The 9,500-nt window shown below is 36.5% G+C and overlaps 1 pseudogene; it reads right to left on the reverse strand.

Annotated features, from left to right (window-relative positions):
• Positions 1 to 2,260: 2,260 nt before the first annotated feature.
• Positions 2,261 to 2,881, reverse strand: LOC102000019 (annotated as a pseudogene).
• Between the last annotated feature and the right edge of the window lie 6,619 nt (positions 2,882 to 9,500).

Consider the following 9,500-nt stretch of genomic DNA (forward strand, 5'->3'; position numbering starts at 1 on the left):
CTTTACCCATTCTTTGGTTATTGGACTGCTAGGTTGCTGTCATTATTTAACTTTTTAAAATAGCATTTCTGTAATACAATAACTTGGAGATTTGAATGAATAACAAAATGTGGCAAAGCTGCGTCATTGCTAGATCTATTTCTAGTACCTTGAAAAACTCTATATTGGTTTTTATGTTAGTTGGATGAGTTTACTTTTCCACTAACAATATTTTAATATTCATTTCAATCCACATCATTTCAATCCTCCTCAGCATTGCTGATATCTGTCTTCTTGGTGGTTGCCATTTTGAATAGAGTGAGATGGAAGCTCACTGTTTTTGTGTTCTATTGATGGTTAGTGATTTTTAACATTTTCAAGTTTTTATTGACTATTTATTTTTTGTTAATTGACAACTGGGTGTACATTTTATTGGCCTTTTAAGTGATTGTTTTGTTTGGTTTCAGATGCTCATTTTTTTTACAGTTTCTAATTATTTTTGTGTATCAGAAATATTGATACTAATATATAGATACTACGTATTTTCTTGTATTCTTTTGGCTGTCTTTTTACTCTAATAATAACTTCTTTTATATGCAGAAATAGTCTGTGTTAAATTTGATAAATGTAATGTTTTCTTTGACTTATGAGGCTATTTTCTCCATTATATCTTTAGCCCTTTAGATTATCTCTTCCATCTCTTGTATTCTGTTTTTTATGCTTGCATTTGTGGTTCCTGATAGCTTCCCCATATTTTCCATTTCCATAATTCCATTGGTTTGTGTTTTCTTTATTGTCTCAATTTCAGTTTTCAAGCTTAGAATTGGTTCTTTCACCTGTTTGATTGCTTTTTCTTTGTTTTCTTTAAGGGATTCATTTATTTCTTTCAAGTTTTGTTTTTTTGTCTTTTCCTCCACGTCTTTGAGAGAAATTTTCATTTCTCTTTTGCGGGCCTCAAACAATCTCCTAAAGTTATTTTTTTAGGACATTTGATAGGTCATTTTGTTCTACTTCTTCTGTAGTGTGGTGTTGATGTCTTGCTGTTGTAGACTCACTAATTTTTATTGCTGCTGTGTTGCTGTTTGTGGTGTTGAGTATGTTCTTGTCAACTTACTTTTTCCTCTGATTGGTGTAGTTGGGGCCATGTCTCTAGTGAACACTCATCCAAGTGCAAGTGGATTCCAAGACTTAAATGCTGTTTATTATGGAGGAGTCAGAACAATAGTTCCAGTCACCCTAGAGGTCACATGGTATTCACAGTGGTTGCTCAGTTATCCAGGAAACCACTCTGCAATCTGGTGGTTGGGGCTGTTCCCACTGAGGTGGAGTTCACTGGCATGGGCCTCCTTCCATGGAGGTTACTGGCTTCAGCCTGCTCTTCAGGAGGTTGCTTGCTAGGGCGTGCTCTGGTGGAGGTTACTAAATATAAGTTCTTAAAATCATTTTATTTGCCATATTCCACAGGTCTTTGAAGTGTTCAAGATTGTATATCTAACTGAAATATATCTCTCTATATATAGAAGGCCTACATAACATAACTAAAAGTTTACTATTATAGATGACTACCTATTGACTTGTATTTATTAATTATGCATTACATTTTTAAAAGAGATATAAATATAATACCTTAAGCAAGTGTATAAATATAAATATAACAAAATTGGTATCTAATTTGTATCAATAAATCAAAGTACATACCAGTGTAGAGTATTTATTTTTATATGATATCCCCCTTTAAATGAAAACAAACATTGATAAACAAACTTTTGTTAATTTAGGTATAGTTGTCTTCAAACTTCTTCCTGCTGTTTGTTGGGTAAACTATGTCTAGGGTTCATGAAGACCTTTTAGGGTATCTTATTCCATCAAATCTCATTAGTCTGGAAGAAATCCACAGGTTCCTATCATCTGTGAAAAGAAAAACAGAACTTCTATTCCAAAGAGTAGATTCAAATTTTGAAGTCAAGATAATTTTAAAATATATATGGTGGTTTATCTTAGAAGCCCCCAGAATCAATTTTTTCAGCAGTTAATTCATTAACAGTCCAACATCCAAAGAAAACACAATAATACACAAAACCCAGAGTCTTTATGTATATTTCATCCTTATATGGCTTTTTTCACTCCATTACATTTTAATATTTATTTTAATATCTTTACACTTTTAATATATAACTGTCTGTACTCTTTTTATTACTTTGACTATCTCTTTAAAGACTGATTTTTTTATTTTTATTTTTTTTGCTTTATGGAAAATTTATTGCACTATTCCAAAAGCACATTACTTTTTCTTTTCAACATCCTGCTCTGCAGCTTCCTTTGCCCTCTTTGCTCGGACGCCAAAGAGGCGGGCATTGGCCATGAGAAGACTGGCAAAAGCCTTGAAGTTCTTCTCTTCTGTGATGACTCTGGCTTTCTCCTTTTTATAAACATTCCGGATGGGCATCACAGTTCCTGTTAGCTGAGTGGCCAATTTAAGTTCTTCAGCCGAACTATCTCCCTTCTTTGGAGCAGAAGGTTTCCTGGGGAAGAGGATGAGCTTGGAGCGATACTCCTTCAGGCGCTGCATGTTGGCCAGCAGGGACTCGGTGGACTTGTTTCGCCTCCTTGGGTCCACGGAGATGCCAATGGTGCGAGCCACCTTCTTCTGGATACCAGCCACCCTGAGTTCCTCCAGGCTGAAGCCCTGGCCAGCTCGGACCTTGGTGTGGTAGCGCACTGTGGGGCACCTCACGATGGGCCTGATGGGTCCAGACGCAGGGGCAATGCGGCGTGCTTTCATCTGTTAGGCCTTGCGTCTGCGGATCTTGTGTGCCGGCTGGTTGAACCAAGTGTCCACTTGCTGCTGCCAGTTCTTGTGGAAGTGGGGCTTCAAGATCATGCCATTCTGGCTGGGCGCCATGGCTGTCTCCCATGTAGGGGCAAGACTGATTTATTTTTAAAAGCTATTTCTTCCAAAACTCCTATACCTATTTTCTTTTATTCTTAAACCTACATACATTTTAAAACACATTTTAGCTCATCTAGAGATTTATTTTTATATGAATCTATCTTTTTTTGCATTTCTGTAATTGAGTTTTGATTACTTTTTTAAACTGTTAAGCAGGCATGGCTAGGACCAGAGCAGCCAAATTGGCTGTTAGTTCCACACTGCTTGGCTTTCCAACATGACAGAGGTTCTTTTACTGCCAGCTCTGGGAGCCATGTTTACTACCCCAATTCAGGGAAGCAGTTGGTCCACACTGTCACTAAGTAACTTGCATCACACTGCCCATAGAGCCCATTCAAGAGCTCAGTAGCAGGATATCTCAAAAGAGCTCTCTATGCTGAGAGTATAAATCAGGACGTCAGAGGTAACAAATCCCACAGCTACCTTGTCCAGAGTGGGCCTGAGGAAGCAAGCTCCATGGGAGCAGGAGCCTGGAGACAATCCTGTCCTGGGACACTGGTGGCGCAGGAATGAGCCAGCAATCTGGTCCAGAGTAGACAGAAGACAGTGAACTCTACCAGAACAGGTAGAGGAGCACGTGAGCCAGACCCAGAGACCATTGAGAGTCCAGATGTAAATCTGGGACATTCAAGGGAGTAGACCTGTGCCAGGACCTCTGTGGTTCTGGGCATGAGTCTAGGACCTCCGAGGGAGTATGCAGGAACCATAGATCTCTGCAAGTCCAGATGTAAGTCTGGAACCTCAGAGGGAGTAGGCCTGAGTCAGGACCTCTGAGGATCAGGCGTTGGTCTGGGACATCAATGGGAATAGGCAGGAGTATGGAACCTCTGTGGGTCTGAGCATGAGTCAGGGACCTCTGAGAGAGTAAGCCTGAGCCAGGTCCTCTGCTGTTTTGGGCACATCTGAGCCTGGGAACTCTGAGACAGTAGACCAGAGCAAGAGACCTCTGCAGGACCAACTCCAAGGCAGGGACCTCTGCAGGAGGGGATCCAGACCAAGATTTACAGAAACAGGTCAAAGCCAGTAACCTAGGCCAAAGTAGGCCTGAAACAGAAAACTCCAAGGGACCTGAGCAAAGGCTAGGAGTGCTGAGTTATCTTCAGGGACATGGAGTAAACAATAAGGGTAACTATTATTGTGGCACTGACTGTACAACAAGGAACAACAATCTGAGCTTTGGATTCAGTGGCACCTAGAAGATTAATCAACAGAATCTCAGACAGCCCCAACAACACCTATGAGAGAAAAAGATGAATAGAAAAGATAAGAACACGTGCAAAGAGCAACACAACAGCAGTAAAACCTAAGGACCATACAACAGCAATACCACAACAACCAAATATGGATGACACAGAATATATTGACCTAAAAATGGCTTCAGGAGAATGTTTGAAACTCTTAAAGAGGAAATGAGAAATTCCCTCAAAGAAATGGAGGAAAAGACAAACAAAAAATTGGATGACATCAGCAATTCACTCAAAGAAAACCAAGAAAAAACAATCAAACATATGAAAGAAACTATTCAAGACTTGAAAACTGAAATAGAGACAACAAAGGAAACACAAGCTGAGGTCATAATAGAAACAGAAATCAGGAACTGCAAATATAAGCATAAAAAACAAAATAAAAGAGATGGAAAAGAGAATCTCAAGTGCTGAAGATACAATAGAGGCAATAGACTCATCAGTTAAAGAAAATATTAAATATAACAAAAGCTTAGCCCAAAATATCCAGGAAATATGGACATCATGAAAACGCCAAATCTAAGAATAATAGGTATAGAAGAAAAAGAAGGAGTTCAACTCAAAAGCACAGAAAATGTATTTAACAAAATCATAAAAGAAAACTTTCCCAACTTAAAGAATGATATGCCTATGAAGATACAAGAAACTTACAGAACACCAAACAGACTGGATCCAAAAAAAGTCCCCTTGCCACATAATAATCCAAACACTAAACATACAAAGTACAAAAAAAATATTAATAGCTGCAAAGGAAAATGGCAAAGTAACATATAAAGGTAGACCTATTAGAATTACACCTGACTTCTCATTGGAGACAATGAAAGCCAGAAAGTTGTGGTCTAGCAGTATACAGACATTAAGAGACCACAGATCCCAGCCCAGAATACTATATCCAGCAAAACTTTCAATCACCATAGAAGGACAAAACAAGATCTTCCATGACAAAACTAGATTTAATTAATACCTAGCCACAAACTCAGTCCTACACAAAATACAAATGGAAAACTCCAACCCAAGAAAGTTGGCTACATCAACAAAAACATAGACAATTGGTGGTCTAATATCAGCAAATCCTAAAGAAGGGAAAACACACAAATTAACATCACCAACAATAACAACTAAATTAACAGGAGATAGCAATCACTGGTCATTAATATCCCTTAATATAAACAGACTCAACTCACCTATAAAAAGGCACAGGTTAACAGATTGGATACAAAACCAGAATCCATACATCTTCTGCATTCAAGAAACAAATCTCAACTTCAAAGATAGACATCATCTCAGAGTAAAGGGTTGGGAAAAAAACATTCCAATCAAATGGACCTAAGAAACAAGCAGGTGTAGCTATCCTAATATCTAACAAATTAGAATTCAAGCTAAAATCAATCAACAGAGACAAAGAAGGTCATTTCACATTAGTCACATGAAAAATCCATCAAGAGGTCTCAATACTGAACATCTATGCCCCAAATACAAGAGCACCCTCATATGTCACAGAAACACTTCTAAAGCTTAATTCATACATTAAACTCCACACACTAATAGTGGGAGACTTCAACATTCCCCTCTTACTACTGGTCAGATCAGTCAGAGAAATAAGGGAACTAACAGATATTATGACTATAATGGACTTAACAGAAATCTATAGAATAATCCATCCAAACAGAAAAAAATATACCTTTTATTCAGCACTTCATGGAACCTTCTCAAAAATTGACCACATGCCAAGTTATGAAACAAATCTCAACAAATACAAAGAATTGTAATAATCCAATTTACCTTATCAGAACATCATGATTTAAAACTAGAATTCAACAGCAATACTGATTTTTAAAAATACACAAACACATAGGAATTAAACAATGCTCACCTGAATAATCAATGAGTCAAGAAAGAAATAAAGGGAGAAATTAAAGACTTCCTAAAATTCAAAGAAAATGACCACACAACAGACCCAAATTTATGGGACTCAATGAAAAAAGTATTAAGAGAAAAGTTCATAGCACTAATGTTTACATAAAGAAGTGGGAAAAGTCCTACACTAGTGAATTAACAGAACATTTGAAAAATTTGGAACAAAAAGAAATAAAGTCAGCTAAGAGAATTAGATGACAGAAAATAATCAAATTGAGAGCTGAAATTAACAAAATAGAAACAAAGAAAACAATGCAAAGAATCAATGAGATAAAAAGTTGGTTCTTCAAGAAAATCAACAAAATAGACAAACCTTTATCTAAACTAACCAAAGGTAGAGAGAGAATATCCAAACTAACAAAATCAGATATGAAAAGAGGGACATAACAACAGACAGAGAGGAAATACAGAGATTCATCAGGTCATGTTTGAAAACCTGTACTCCACAAAATAGAAAACTTAAAGGAAATGGACTACTTTCTGGATAAATATCACTTACCAATATTAAATCAAGACCAGAAAAGCAAATTAAACAGACCTATAACTACTGAAGAAATAGAAACAGTCATCAAAAGTCTCCCAAACAAAAAAAAGCCCAGTACTAGATGGTTTAGTTCAGAATTCTACAAGACTTTCACAGACAAACTAATTCCAATACTCCTCAAATTATTCCACACAATTGAAAGAGAAAGAACATTGGCAAACTCTTTTTATGAGGCTACAATTACCATGATACATAAACCACAAAAAGACATTATTAAGAAAGAGAATTACAGACCAATCTCATTCATAAACATTGATGCAAAAATACTAAATAAAATAATGGTAAATTGAATCTAAGAACACATCAGAACCATCATCCACCATGATCAAGTTGGCTTTATTCCAGAGATGCAGGGCTGGTTCAACATACAAAAATCTGTCAATGTAATTCACCATATAAACAAACTGAAAAATAAAAATCATATGATCATCTCATTAGATGCGGAAAAAGTTTTTGATAAAATACAACATCACTTCATCATAAAGGTCTTGGAGAGAGCATAAATACAAGGAACACACCTAAACATAATCAAGGCAATATACAGCAAGCCAACAGCCAAAAACAAACTAAATGGAGAGAAACTCCCAGTGATTCCACTGAAGTCAGGAACAAAACAAGGTTGTCCACTCTCTGTATATATATTCAATATAGTTCTTGAGGTTCTAGCTAGAGCAATAAGACACAAAAAGGAGATCAAGGGGATAAAAATCAGAAAAGAAGATGTCAAACTCTCACTGTTTGCTGATGATATGATAGTTTATATAAGCAATCCCAAAATTCTACCAAGGAACTTCTACAACTCATAAACACTTTCTGTAATGCAGCAGGACACAAGAGTAACGTAAAAAAATCAGTAGTCTTCCTGTACACAGCAGATAAAAGGTCTTGGAAAGAAATGAGGGAAATAACACCCTTCACAATAGCATAAAATATCTCAGAGTAACTCTAACCAAACAAGTGGAAGACTTGTATGACAAGAACTTTAAATCTTTGAAGAAAGAAATTGAAGAAGACACCAGAAAGTGCAAAGATCTCCCATATTCTTGGGTAGGCAAAATTAACATATTAAAAATGGCAATCTTACCAAAAAGCAATCTATAGAGTCAATTCAATGCCCATCAAAATCCCAGAAAAATTCTTCAAAGACCTCAAAAGAATGGCATTCAACTTGATATGGAAAAGCAAAAAACCCAGGATAGCCAAAACAATCGTGTACATTAAAAGAACTTCTGGAGGCATTACAATCCCTGACTTCAAACTCTATTACAGAACTACAGTACTGAAAGCAGTCTGAAATTGGCACAAGAACAGACAGGAGGACCAATGGAACCAAATAAAAGACCTGGATATTGATCCAAACACTTTCAAACACCTGATTTTTGATAAAGAAGCAAAAAATATCAAATGGAAAAAAAGAAAGCATATTTAACAAATGGTGTTGGCATAACTGGATATCAACATGTAGAAGAATGAAAATAGATCCATATCTATCACCATGCACAAAACTCACATCAAAATGGATTAAAGACCTCAACATAAAGCCAGCCATACTGAACCTTATAGAAGAGAAAGTGGGAAATAAACTTGAACGTATTTACACAGAAGATCACTTCCTAAATAGAACCCCAGAAGCACAGACACTGAGAGAAACAATTAATAAATGGAACCTCCTGAAACTGAAAAACTTCTGTAAAGCAAAAACCGTGGTCAAAAAGACAAAATGACAGCCTACAGGATGGGAAAAGAACATCACTAATCCCACATCAGACAGAGGTCTAATCTCCAAAATATACAAAGAACTCAAGAAATTGGTCATCAAAAGAACAAATAATCCAATAAAAAAATGGAGTACAGACCTAAACAGAGAACTCTCAACAGAAGAATCTAAAATGGCTGAAAGACACTTAAGGAAATGTTCAACATCCTTAGTCTTCAGAGAAATGCAAATCAAAACAACTCTGAAATTCCATCTCATACTTGTACAAATGGCCAATATCAAAAACACTGATGGCAAATTATGCTGGAGAGGTTGTGGGGAAAAGGGAACACTCCTGTACTGTTGGTGGAAATGCAAGCTGGTACAGCTCCTTTGGAAGTCAGTGTGGTAATTTCTAAAAAAATTAGGAAACATATTTTTCAAGATCCAGTAATACCACTTTTAGGTATATATCCAAAGGATACTCAATGATGCCACAAGGACACATGGTCAACTATGTTCATAGCAGCATTGTTTGTCATAGCCAGAACCTGGAATCAACCTAAATGCCCCTTTGACTGAAGCATGGATAAGGAAAATGTGGTACATTTACACAATGGAGTACTACACAGCAGAAAAAACAGCATCTTTAATTTTGCAGGAAAATGGATGGAGCAATAAAACATTATTTTGAAGTAACCCAGACCCAGAAAGACAATTATCACATGTACTCACTCATACGTGGTTTTTAAACATAAAGCCAAGAAAAAAAAAACAGCCAAAAATAAAAGTCCCAGAGAATTTAGACAGAAATGAAGACACTAAGAAAGATTTACATAGATCTAATCTACATGGGAAGTAGAAAAAGACAAGATCTCCTGAATAAATTGGGGACATGGGGAACTTAGGGGGAGGGTTGAAGGGGAAAGGAGAGAATCCAGAAGGGAGCAGAGAAAAATGTAGAGCTCAATAAAATAAATTAAGAAACCCCAGGAAGTCATTTCTTAAAGAAGCCATGCCTCTGTTCACTTCCAGTACACAGAGACTATCTGAAAAATGCAGCCGACAAGAATCTGTGATTAAGTCCTATTTTTTGGATCTAGAAGTGTTTTTTTTTATTGTTTTTTTTTATTAAGAAAGAAAAAAAATTTTCCGCCTCCTCCCAGCCTC

Source organism: Microtus ochrogaster, chromosome 5 (genome assembly GCF_000317375.1).
Source record: "Microtus ochrogaster isolate Prairie Vole_2 chromosome 5, MicOch1.0, whole genome shotgun sequence".
NCBI lineage: Eukaryota > Metazoa > Chordata > Mammalia > Rodentia > Cricetidae > Microtus > Microtus ochrogaster.